General features: G+C 49.5%; 1 long non-coding RNA gene across 1 annotated transcript in view; it reads right to left on the bottom strand.

Annotated features, from left to right (window-relative positions):
* Nucleotides 1–13391: 13391 nt before the first annotated feature.
* LOC147471994 (uncharacterized) overlaps nt 13392–13625 on the bottom strand; it is a 5373-nt gene continuing 5139 nt past the window's right edge. Inside the window, exon 2 of the long non-coding RNA XR_015190943.1 lies at nt 13392–13517. This is a non-coding gene — a long non-coding RNA (uncharacterized LOC147471994). The remainder of the gene's footprint in view (nt 13518–13625) is intronic.

Below are 13625 nucleotides of genomic sequence, written 5' to 3'. Positions count from 1 at the left end.
AAAAAAGAGATTATGAATGATCTATATTTGAGAATAAAGTTGAGTATGTCACCTTAAGCTTAAATTACACTATGTAGATGACATCGAATGTTGAAGCGAAGCACCATGAGTGTCAATGAGGTTGCCATTTGCCCGACAGTGGGATATGCCTCAGTATGGGCACTGTGTTTAGAAATGATAAACAGAAGCAAACAAATGCGAGCCTTGTGGGAATAAGGGTTTATGCTAGATTTTATCGAGAGGAAAGGTGCACTTGACGATAATTGATGACAGGTTGGTGATGACTGATGACAAATTGACAGGTTGGTGATGGTAGATGTCAGATTGGTGATGATTGATAACAGGGTGGTGATGCCTGACAACAGGTTGGTGATGACTGATAACAGGGTGGTGATGCCTGACAACAGGTTGGTGATGACTGATAACAGGGTGGTGATGCCTGACAACAGGTTGGTGATGACTGATAACAGGGTGTCGATGCCTGACAACAGGTTGGTGATGACTGATAACAGGGTGGTGATGCCTGACAACAGGTTGGTGATGACTGATAACAGGGTGGTGATGCCTGACAACAGGTTGGTGATGACTGATAACAGGGTGGTGATGCCTGACAACAGGTTGGTGATGACTGATAACAGGGTGGTGATGCCTGGCAACAGGTTGGTGATGACTGATAACAGGGTGGTGATGCCTGGCAACAGGTTGGTGATGACTGATAACAGGGTGGTGATGCCTGACAACAGGTTGGTGATGACTGATGACAAATTGACAGGTTGGTGATGGTAGATGTCAGATTGGTGATGATAATTCATCGAAATATAACGACGAGCTGCCAACCATTACAACCTTGCAAGTGCACCATAGCCTCGACTGAAAAACTGAGGAGAGTAAGAGAAGAGAAGAGTAGGGAAGAAAAGAATGAATGTAAGAGGCTACAAGAAAATGGAAGAAGAAAATAAGATGGGAGAGGGAGAAACAGGAAAGCAGGAAAAACATAATCGAGGAGATATCAAATACAGCGCAGGGAGGAAACACAACCACTAGCGATGTCAAATACAACACATGGAAAAACTATAACATACGAGATATCAAATACAACGCGAGGGAAATAGCAGAAGGGATATTAAATCCAACACGAGGGAAGCACAATGTAAGATATCAAAACACAAAAGAGAAGAACTATGAAATACACCCCCATGAAAAATAAAATAACATACATTATATACAATAGAAAATTATAAAAAAAAATATAATACAACACGAGGGAAAACATAGAATAGCTATCAAATACAACATACTAGAATAACATACTAGAAGAGACGTGGAGTGAAAGGAGGAAGGACATGTGAATAGGGAAGAGACTGAGGGGGGGGAGGGGAGGTAAACATAAAAAAGAGGAAGAAAAAAAAATGGAAATGAAGGACAGATGAGACCAGACATAATGGAGACGAACGGAGAAAAAAAGATTAGCGAGAGAGGCGAAAAGGCGAGATTGAATGTTACGAAAGAAATAGAAGGAAAGGGAAAGACATGAGCAGATAAGAGGCGAAGGAGAGATGTGTAGAGATGAAGAAAGATAGAGAGAAAGAAAGGGTGAGAAGGAGGAGGAGGAGAAAGAGGATAAAGAAGAAGAGGAGGAGGAGGAGGAGGAGGAGGAGGAGGAGGAGGTGGAGGAGGAGGAGGAGGAGGAGGAGGGGGAGGGGGAGGAGGGGAAGGGAAGGGCAGGAGAGCGGAAGCAGGACAGAAGTGGTAATATCGGTCACCCTGGCAACGCAACGCTTCTGCGGCCCTGCTTCGCTTTCCTCACACGCCCACATGACCCCCTCTCCCTCCCTCTCTCTCTCTCTCTCTCTCTCTCTCTCTCTCTCTCTCTCTCTCTCTCTCTCTCTCTCTCTCTCTCGTCTCGTCGTCTCTCCGCTCTCTCTCTCTCTCCTCTCTCTCGCTCTCGCTCTCCTCTTCGTCTCTCTCACGCTCTCTCCCCCCTACGCTCCCTCTCTCCTCTCTCTCCTCTCTCTCTCTTCCTCTCTCTCTCGCTCTCTCTCTCTCTCTCTTCTCTCTCTCTCTCGTTCCTGCCCCCTCTCGCCCTCTCCTCGCTCTCTCTTTCGGCTCTCTCCCCCCCCTCTCCTCCTCTCTCTCCTCTCTCGTCTCCTCTCTCTCTTCTTCTCGATCTCCTCTCTCCTCTCAAATCTCGTCTTCTCTCTCCCTCTCTCTCTCTCTCTGCTCTTTGTCTCCTCTCTCTCTCGTCGCTCTCCCCCCCCCCCCCTCTCTCTCTCATCTCTCTTCTCTCCTTCTTCTCTCTCCTCTGATCTCTGACATGGGGGACTCCTTTGTCCTGCAAGGCAAGTGACTATTCGAATCTAAACATCATCCACTCACACTCATTCATCTCTCTCACTCTCACTCTCGCTCCCTCTCATTCTCACTCCTCTCTCACTCTCCTCTGCCTCAATCACTCCTCCATATACGTCAACCACTCTCTATCCCTCCTCATCCATCGATCGTCTCGTCTCCCCCCTCTCTCTCACTCTCTCGTCTCTTCCCCTTTCTCTCTCTCCCTCTCTCTCTCTCTACATCTCTCTCTCTCTCTCCCTCTCCTATCTCCCTATCTCCATCTCTCTCCTCTCACCGGTCTCATCAAACCACCATCTATCTTCCTCGCCTCCCCTTCCCCCTCTCATGCAGCCCCCTCTCCCCATCTCTCCTTCTCATCTCTCCGTCGCTGCCGCTCTCTCGCTCCTCCCCCCCCCCCCCAGCCCCGCCTCCCCCCAACCCCCCCGCCCAGCGCTCCCCCTCCCCCCCCTCCCCCCCCCCCCCCCCCCCCGCCCCCGCTGCATTCGGCCCTCTCTCCCCCCCATCTCTCTCTCCGATCGCTCCTCTCTCGTCTTCCAACTCTCTCCGTCTCTCTCAACCTCTACATCTTCCCTACCCTCCCCTTTCCCTCCCTCTCTCTCTCCTCACCCTCATCCAACCAGTCCATCTTCCTCTCCCTCCCCTCCCCCTTCTCCTCACTCTCCTCAACCCTCATCCAACCAACAATCTTCCCTTCTCCCTCCCCTTCCCCCTCTCTGCCTCCCTCCCCCTCATCCATACCATACACAAATCCTTCCTCATCCCTCCCCTTTCGTCCCCCATCCTCTTCACTTCTCTCCTCTTTCAGGTATCGATCGTCTGTCTTTCCTGGATGGGCTCTCTGAGCCTCTCTCAGCACTTTTCTGTCGTCTCAGTCGTCTCTCGGTCACACCTGGGTCTTCTCTCAACCGTATCTTCTCTCCTCCCTCACCCTCAGTCCTCCCAACATCTTCCCCCTCCCTTCCCCTTCCCCCCCTCTCCCTCCCCTCCTCCCTCCACCCTCAATCTCTCCGTCTCCAACATCTTCCTCTCGATCTCCCACTCCCTTCCTTCCCCTCCCCCTCTTCCTCCCTCACACTCCTCATCCAACCAACATCTTTCCCTGCCCTCTCCCTCCCTCCCCTTACCCACCTCTCTCCTCACCTCCTCCCTCACCCTCATACCCCAAACCAACATCTTCCTCTTCGCCCTCCCCTTCCCCCTCTCTCCCCCTTTCCCCCCCCTCTCATCCCTGCCCTCACCTTGCCATCAATCACCCTCATCCAACCAACTCTTTCATCCTCCCCTTTCCCTTCCCTCCCATGCTTCCCTGCCTCTCTCCTCCCCTTCCCTACACGCCTCTCTCCAACCAACATCTTCCTTTCTCCCTCCCCTCATTAATCCCCCCACATCTTCCTCTCCCCTCACCCTCATCCTTCCAACCCTCGCTCCCTCCCTCCCCTTCCCCTCTCTCCTCCTCCCTCACCCTCATAACCAAACAAACCAACATCTCCTCGTCTCCTCTCCTCACCCTTCCCCCCCTCTCTCCTCCCTCACTCTCATCTCCACCATTCTTCCTCGCCCTCAGACCCTTCCCCAACATCTTCCCTCTCCCTCCCTCTCCCTCCTCCCTCACCCTCATCCGGCCAAACCAACATCTTCCCTTCTCCCTCCCCTTCCCGTTCCCCTCGCGTCTCTCTCCCTCACCCTCAGTTATTTGCCAAAACCAACATCTTCCCTTCCCTCCCTCCCTCCTGAGTCCTCTCATCCTACCAACCCTCCCCTCTCTCATCCCTCACCCTCATCCAACCAAGAACATCTTCCTACTCCCTCCCATTACCCTCTCGCCTCCTCCTTCACTCGACTCCATCCAACCAACATCTTCCTCTCCCTCCCCTTCCCCCTCCCCCCTCCCTCACTTACCTCCAACATCTTCCCTTCCCGCCCCTTCCCCTCTTCTCCTTCCATCCCCCCCTCACACACTCTCATCCAGACCAACATCTTCCTCTCCCTCTACCCATTCCCCCTCTCTCCCATCCCTCATCACTGCCTCAGTCATCCATCCTACATCTTCCCTTCCTCCCCTCAATCCCCTTCCCCTTCTCTCCTCCCTCACCCTCATCCAACCAACATCTTCCGCCTTTCCCCTCCCCTTCCCCCTCCATCGTCCTCCCTCACCCTCGCCTCTAATCCAACCCAACATCATCCCTTCCTCCCTCCTCCTTCTCGTCCTTCTCCTCCCCTCTCCCCTTCCCCCTCTCTCCTCCCTCACCCTCAGTCATCCGACATCTTCCCTTCCCTCCCCTTCCCCCTCTCTCCTCCCTCACCCTCATCCAACCAACATCTTCCTCTCCCCCCTCTCCCCTCCCCGTCCCCCCTCTCTCCTCCCTCACCCTCATCCCTAACAACCAATTACCCCAACGTTCCCTTCCCTCCCTTTCCTCCTCTCTCCTCCCCACCCTCATACCAACCAAACATCTTCCGTCCCTCCCCTCCCCCTCTCTCTCCACTCCTCCTCACCCTCATCCAACCAACATCTTCCTCTTCCCTCCCCTTCCCCCTACCTCATCCTCCCTCTACCTCACCCTCATCCAACCAACATCTTCCCTTCCCCTCTCTCCTCCCTCACCCTCATCCAACCAACATCTTCCCCTCCCCCCCCCTCCCCCCCCCCCCCCCCTCACCCCCATCCAACCAACATCTTCCTCTCCCCCACCTTTACTCGGCCCCCTCCCCCTCTCTCCTCCCTCATACCCTCATACCACCCAACATCTTCCCTTCCCTCCCCTTCCCCCTTCTCCTCGCTTCCCTCAGCCCCTTCCATCCAACCAGACATCTTCCCCTTTTTCCCTCCCCTTCCCCCTCTCTCCACCCTCCTCACCCTATGCATCCTCCTCTTCCCTTCCCTACCCCTCCTTTCCCCTTCCCCCTCTCTTCCTCATTCCTTTTTTTTACCCTCACTTCCTCCTCCAACCAACATCTTCCTCTCCCCTTCCCCATGCCCCTTCTCCTCTCCCCCTCTCTCCTCCTCCCTCACCCCCCTCAGTCATCCGATCATCTTTCATACCCTCTCCCTCCCCTTCCCCTTCTCTCCTCCCTCACCCTCATCCAACCAACATCTTCCTCTCCCTCCCCTTCCCCCTCTCTCCTCCCTCACCCTCATCCCCCCAACATCTTCCCTTCCCTCCCTCCCCCCTCCCCCTCTACTCATCCTCTCCTTCGAGTACCCCCTCTCTCCTCTACGCCTCCTCACCTCACCCTCATCCAACCAACATCTAGCTCGCCCTCCCCTCCCACCCTCATCCAACCAACCCTCTCCCCTTCTCCTCTCCCTCCCCCCTCTCCTCGGCTCCCTCAACACCTCATCCAAAATGCCCAAAATCCACCCAAACATCTTCCTCTTCCCTCCCCTCCCCCTCCCCCCTCTTTTTTGCCTCACAGGCCTCTCCAACCCGTAACATCTTCCCTCCCCCTCCCCTTCCTTTCCCCTTTTCTCTCTCCTTCTCCTCCCTCAACCCTCATCCAACCAACATCTTCCCTTCCCTCCCCTACCCCCCCTCTCTCCTCCCTCCCTCACCCTCATCCAACCAACATCTTCCTCTCCCTCCCCTTCCCCTTCTCTCCTCCCTCCCTCCCCATCCCTCATCCTCCGTCCAACATCTGTCCCCTCCCCAACTCCCTCCTCCCCGTCATCCCCCCACCAACATCTCCTCCCTCACCCTCATCCAACCAACTCTCCTTCCCTTTCCCTCAATATCTCGTCCTTCTCCCCCTTCTCTCCTCCCTCACCCTCATCCAACCAACATCTTCCTCTCCCTCCCCTTCCCCTTCTCTCCTCCCTCACCCTCATCCAACCAACATCTTCCCTTCCCTCCCCTTCCCCCTCTCTCCTCCCTCACCCTCATCCAACCAACATCTTCCCTTCCCTCTCTCTCCTCCCTCACCCTCATCCAACCAACATCTTCCTCTCCCTCCCCTTCCCCTCTCTCCTCCCTCACCCTCATCCAACCAACATCTTCCTCTCCCTCCCCTTCCCCCTCTCTCCTCCCTCACCCTCATCCAACCAACATCTTCCTCTCCCTCCCCTTCCCCCTCTCTCCTCCCTCACCCTCATCCAACCAACATCTTCCCTTCCCTCCCCTCCCCCCTCTCTCCTCCCTCACCCTCATCCAACCAACATCTTCCTCTCCCTCCCCTTCCCCCTCTCTCCTCCCTCACCCTCATCCAACCAACATCTTCCCTTCCCTCCCCTCCCCCCTCTCTCCTCCCTCACCCTCAGTCATCCGACATCTTCCCTTCCCTCCCCTCCCCCCTCTCTCCTCCCTCACCCTCATCCAACCAACATCTTCCTCTCCCTCCCCTTCCCCCTCTCTCCTCCCTCACCCTCATCCAACCAACATCTTCCCTCCCCTGCCCCCTCTCTCCTACCTCACCCTCAGCCATCCGACATCTTCCCTTCCCTCCCCTTCCCCCTCTCCCGTCCTCCCTTTCGCCCCAATTCCTCTTGTATTTACAATCAACAAATAAACAAACGGATTAAAGCCCCGTCCTCGTCATCATTAAAGCAATTAAGGTCAATTCATAAAAAAATCGTGACAACATATATTCATTTTAATCCTTCTGACATTTACTGAGATCTTTCCGCCATGCCTGGATTCATAAAAGCTCATACTATCCTCATGCTACATTTTCATATGCTTTTGCACCAAAAAAAAAAAAAAAAATGAAAAGAAAAATAAAGGCAAAAAAATGTAATGAATAAAAGACAGATTAAATATTCCCTGTCATGCAGGGATCTCTGTATTTGTCCCTCTATTTCTCTGCTACTCGCTCTCGTTCTTTCTCTCCGGCTCTTTATTTTTTTATCTCTGTCTCTCACTTACTCCCTAAACTACTTGATTCTCTCCGTTTACTCATTTTTTCCCTCTCGCCTTCCCCTCCACCCCCATCTCCTAACTCCTTTCCCCTTCCCTCCATCTCCGCAATCCTTTCTTTCTTCCCTCCATCTCCTTCCCCCCACCCCCCCACCCCATTCCATCCACTCCTCCCTCCCCTCCCCTCCCCTCCCCTCCCCTAGCACCACTTCCCAAATAACTGTGTTCAAAGCGTATTTTTTCGCCTCGGGACCAGGAGCGAGACAACCGGGTCAGCTTAAAGGTGATGGCGCTTCTCTCGTGTGTGTGGCGGCGGTGGCAGTGCTGGTGACGAGACGCCGCCGCCGCCGCCGCCGCCGCCGCCGCCGCCGCCGCCACGCCCGCTCCGACGCCGCTTTCGATGACGGCCCCGGGGCGGTAGTGGTAGTGATGATAGTGGGGATGGTGGAGGAAGAAGGCGTAAAGTGGTGCAGGTGGAGACAGTGATGAAGGAGACAGTTGTGGTAAAAATAGTGACTGAGGGGGAGACATTGGTGAAGTGGAGACGGAGGTGAAGAAAAAGGTGGAGTTCATGGGGTAGGTAGAAATCATGGTGGAGGTGGAAGGGGAGATGGAGGTAGTGGTGGTGGGGTGGACGTGCTTGTAATGAGGGTTACTGATTACTGTTAGAAGTGAACTAAATAGTGACTATGTCATTAATTCAATAATTAGTGAATAATTAGAACAGCGATGACGGGAAATGATGCTAACGATAAATAAAGTGGGAGTCACACTCGCCCCCCTCCCCCCATAACACAAACCCCTTTCCTCCCTCTCTTCTAAATACCTCCAATTCCACAAACACCTCCGGCACCTCCCTCCCATACAATCCGACCTACAGAACCACAATCCCTGGTCCCATCTGCACCCCCCCCCCTGCCCTAAAGGCTCCCAAAACCAAAACAAACACACGCCTTGCGAGACTGATAATCAGCCAAGCGAGCTACTAAGCCAATTACCCAAGGTCGCACGAGACCCCCTTCCCCTCCTGCCTACTCATCTTCTACCCACGCCCCCCCCCCCCCACCCCACCCGAACAGCTGTGAACAAGCTTCCCGCACCTTATCCCGTCAACCCGCCGCGGATCGGCAGCATCCTTGGCCGGGGTTTGCGCTGATCTATTCTGAGGAAAGACTTGTCTTCATTCTCCCCCATGCTCGCTCTCTTTCTCTGTCTCTTGCTGAGTCTCTTTCTCTCTCTTTCTTTCTCTTTCTTCTCCTTTACTTCGCTTCTTCTTTTTCTTCGTTTTTTCTACTTATTGCATTTCATTTTAATTATCTGTTTCTTCTTCAATTCCTCTTCTTTTTGTCTATTTCTTATCTATCATTTCTTTCTTTATCTTTTAATCGCTTCTTTCTTTCTTCCTCTCGCATATTCTCTCTCTCTCTCTCTCTCTCTCTCTCTCTCTCTCTCTCTCTCTCTCTCTCTCTCTCTCTCTCTCTCTCTCTCTGTCTCTGTCTCTGTCTCTCTCTCTCTGTCTCTCTCTCTGTAATATTTGTAACAAGATGAAAATCAATTTTCATTATTATTGTCATTATAGTTAACATTTCACTTGCCTCAAAAAAATCAGATTAAAGCTGCACTGCGTTGCGAAAAAAGCTATTCAATTAACTGTAATCCCATTGGCGGACGTTCAGTTGCAGAATTTGCTTGCATGTAACTCGCAACTGTGGCATGAAAGAATCAGTGTTGAGTTTAATGCGTCACACTCCACCTATCACTGCATTATCTACAGCATTCTATTTTATTTTTCTCCCTGTCTCAATTTCCAGATCTTTCTCATTTTTTTATTTTGTTATCTATGCTTCCACCCTCCGCTATCTATCTCTTTTTCTTTCTCTTTCTCCTTCATTTTTCTTTGTCTGTCTCCCATTATCTTCCCTTTAAATCTCCTGTCCTTTTTCACTCTCCCTTCCCCTGTCACCTCTCTCTCTCCCGCCCCCCCTTTTCCCAATCACTATACGGTTAAATCCACAAAGTAACCAAGCCAAACATTTTTTTCTCTTTCCATTTCTTTATCCCTTACTTCCGCATAACTTTATCCTCTTCTACTTCTCTCATCTTCCTTCATCTCGACCATCCATTCATTAACAAAAGGAACAAGGACAAAGAGACTTTTTGACTTTGACATGTGTAACAAGTGGTTACTTACATCTCAAAAGGATGAGGTAAAGAAATAGATAAGGAGAAGAGGAGAGAGGAGAGCATGAAAGATGAAGAGTGTGAAGAAAAAAGAAACAGATAGACAGAGAAAGAGAGACAGAAAGAAGAGAAAGAAAAAGAACCATAACGAGTGCAAAAGACTAATGAACAAAATAAATAACAAAGACAAAAAACACATTAAAGGAAACGCCACTGCAAAAGAAACAAGACAGTGGAAAGAAAAGAAAGATAAAAAGTTTCAATAACTCTCGCTCCTAAAGCCATCTAAAGCTCATGAAAGGAAGCGAACAAGCCAAGCCACTCCAGAAGAGTAAAAGAAAAAAAATATGTATACACAAAATTGATTAAAAAAAAGGGTAACAAATGAAAGGAGAAGAAGAAAAAAAAGGGGATTAGTAGCACAATCATTCCTCTCTCTCTCTCTCTTCTTCATTATCCCTCTCTTCCTCATCTCATCCTCGTCGTCGTGCTCCTTCTCCTCCTCCCTTCCGCATCCGTCTTCCTTTCTTCTTCTCTTCCTCCTCCTCCTTCTCCTCCCCCTCGTTCACCTTAATCACATCACTTCCACAACAACCAAACAACACATTTCTTTTTGTTTCGGTCACATATTCCTACGTTTGACCTTTGGTTAACCCTATTAATTTCTTGGGCGATCGATCATATCCAATGGAAAGCATCCCCTCCCTTCCCCTACCCCTTACCCCAACCTCATCCATCCCCACAAAAAAGCTCAAACATTCAGGTAGTGTGTGTGTGTGGGGGGGGGGAAGAATTGCACCACCCGACAAATTTGCAATAAAGTTGCAGCTTTCCTATGTTTTCACGCAACCGACGTAATTCGCAGATAATCAGCTCTGGACAGTACGTGACCAGAAGAGTTCATGTGACGTAATGAGTTCCCGGAGACCGTGTACTGCAGATCAACTAATGGCTCTCAGAATTTTAAAAAAATATATATTTTTTACCCGATAACTCTCTAGGTTTTATAAAATTACAGCTATTTCTTCCATGGCGAGCTCGCGTGTGTGAGTGTATGTGTTTGTTTGTGTGTATTTGTGTTTTTTGTGTGTGCGTGTGTTAGTCTATGAGTGTGTTTTTGTGTGTCTATACACGGGTGTGCTCCGTGTCCCAACGATTGCGTGCGCGTCGATAGCAACAGCAGAAGCGGCAATTGCCAGGATGTGTGTTGCATTATGTTCAACTGTCACGTTATATCACAGCAGGGGAGCCCTCACCTGATACCACCCTTCCCCTGCCCCTGCCCCTACCCCGGCCCTCCTGCAACCAATAAACTCATCAGCTGCACGCTAAGCTACATCCGCCCGTGCTTCTTGCTTGTGTTACCTCTCCCTCTTTCTCTTCTGCTACTCAGAATTGTTATCATAAATAGCCATAACTTCCTTTATATTCATGTTTGCTAGCAAGTTATTGCTCAGCCCATTCTGTCAGAACAATACACAGCAAAAGCTGTGCTGACGGACCCTCCTATCAAGGTCAAGAAACTTCCTTTTTGCCTCCACTCTCACGCAACAAGCACATGATCCATATTCATATTATCATAATTTTCTATGTATTACTATCTTTAGCTTTATGATATCAATTAAATTACCTGGTTTATGCTTTATGTTTGTTCTCTTGTTTAATTATACGAATCCATTCATACAGTTTATATAAAGTATTAAGCACAATTACTTTACAATATACATACTGAATCTTGTCAACATCTCTACGTATATGAAAATTCGTTTGTTGACATGTCACAAGCGCTCGTAGTAGGTGCACCAGCCCGAAATATCCCGTTGTTGTTATCCTCTCGCAAAGCTCCGTGGGTTCCAACCTCCTTTTTGTAACCTTGTCATATACACAGCAACCAGTATTAGAGGGATACAGCAAGCTGCCTTTACTCTATTCAGACAACCCCAATATTAAAGCTAGAATGTTCTACCGCTTCCCCTCGCCTGTCGACTAGCCACGGGTGCCTAATCTCGATTATTCATTTCGCTTTTAAGGTTAATTTTCTTTCGATACGTCTTCTGATTGCATGTTTCTATTTTGCTGTTCCTATCTGCCTCTCTGCCTGCCTCTCCCTTTCACTACATTATTAAAGTAGCTTAACGAAGACGACAGAACTGCCCCCGGATCGTTCAATACCGTGGAACTCCTCTTTCCGTTCGCTTGACAAAGAGAGTCGCGCGCGTACTGCACAGATTTCCTTCAGAAGGGAAATTCCAGTTTGATAAGCGGAACATCAAACTCGACCGCACAAAACATATGTCTCATGCAAATCGCTCTAAAAATAAATTTGTCAACTCACTCATTTTTTTAACAACTGTACAAAACCAAAACCATCTCGGAAGAAAGAAATGAGACTCAGACCCTCCACTTATCGCACACCTTGAAGAACAGCAATTCACTTCCTTTGTCTACCCCCTACCTATGTATAATAATCCCCTTCCTTTCAGTTGCCCTTCTACCACACGCCCCTATCCTCCCTCTACAGTGACACCACCTCATATAACCCCCTCTCCCTTTCAATACCCTTTCCACATAACCCCCGCCCCTACTCCATGCCCATTCATACCATCCCTACACACTCCTCTCTCCACACCTATCATTACCCCTACCCCAACAATTCCCCTAAATCCCCTACATCCTCCACAAGTCCCAGCAACCCATAGCACCCCCCCCACCCCACCTGCCACCTCCTCCGTAGAGTCACGTGACCGCGAGATTCGCACGCCAAAACCAACAAGAAGATTTGTTCCCGCGACCTCCGTCCGGCGCGGACTGGGGCCGTCGAGACTCCGTCCGGCGCTTCCCTGGCCGCTGGATTTGAAAGCGCTTCTCGTTTATCATAACTAAGGGTTATTTTTGGTTTTGCTTTTATTTTTATTTTTCATCCTGTCATTACTGAGTATTTTTCTTTTCTATCTTTTTAATCATTGAGTAAAAATGCTGAACAGAAATCTATGAATTTTAAATCATTTCTTTGTCGGTCGTTACTGAAGCGAATAAAACGATATAAATAAAGTGAACTGAAGCTATATAAAAAATAATGGCAAAAAAAGTCACACTATATAGATAGATTATGCACTATTAAAGTGACTGAGAGTGGTAAAATAAAGGTAAGAATAGGAAGCAGAAACAAAAGAAGTAATAGTAATAGCGAAATGATACAGCATGAAAAACAAAACAGAAGCAAGAATCAACAATAAAAACAACAATGAGAATAACTGTAACGATAATAATAATACCAAGATGAAAACCAAGAAGAAAATGAAGAAGAAAAAGGATGGACAAGGACTAAAATGCAAAGAGGAAAAAACAAAGTAGGAAAAACGAGCAACAACAACAAAAAAAAACTGGGCAAGTGTCTCCGTCTCAATCAAGTATTCAAGTCATCTTCAGACCCTTTTTTCTCTCCCTCGTTTCTTGTTTTCATTTTTACTTCATTTTTTGCCACCGTAAAATAGATGGCGTCAGGAGCCAGTCTCTTTCCTTTCTCCCCCTCCTCTCCCCCACCCTACCATCTCGTCAAAAAAGGGCAAAAGAAAAAGAAGTGACGAAAAAAAAATATAAAGAGAAGAAAAAGAACTGGAGAGGAATTCCAGACGAGCATCGAGACCGTTAATCATTGGGAGGGGGAGGGGGAGGGGGGGGGCAAGTTCGCAGACGCGCCTTAAGGGGCAGGACGAGGGGGGAGGGGGGAGGGGGGGGAGAGGAGGAGGAGGAGAGGGAGGAAGAGGGGGAAAGGGAAGAGGTGGATGATGATGATGATGATGATGGGATGAAGATGGTGGTGGTGGTGGTGGTGGTGATGGTGATGTTGATGACGGTGGTGATAATGATGGTGATGACGGTGGTGATGTTGGTGATGATGGTGATGATGGAAAAGGAGAGACAAACAAGAGAAGGATGAAGTGGAGGATGAGGATGAGGAGGTGGAATAAAGAGAAGGAAGAGGGAAGGGAAGATACCGCACAGGCACAACAATCCCACAAACAAAGGACTTCACGCAGGGCACTGACCTCCCTCGCCGATAAGCCGAATCTGAACTAAGCTCGGGTCTTCCGAGTGCTCCTCCAACACCGTGTCGTCGGTCACCGTCAGCTCCTGCAATGGCAAAACAAACAAATACAGATTCAAGATGAGAAAAAAAAATAATTACATTCACAGATTGGAATCGTAAACAAACCCCCGGAAGCAGCTTACTAGTCATGA

This window comes from Penaeus japonicus, unplaced genomic scaffold (assembly GCF_977035675.1).
Source record: "Penaeus japonicus unplaced genomic scaffold, GWHDUDI00000001_assembly GWHDUDI00000004, whole genome shotgun sequence".
In the NCBI taxonomy this organism is placed as follows: domain Eukaryota; kingdom Metazoa; phylum Arthropoda; class Malacostraca; order Decapoda; family Penaeidae; genus Penaeus; species Penaeus japonicus.
This window is presented reverse-complemented; position numbering and strand designations above follow the sequence as displayed.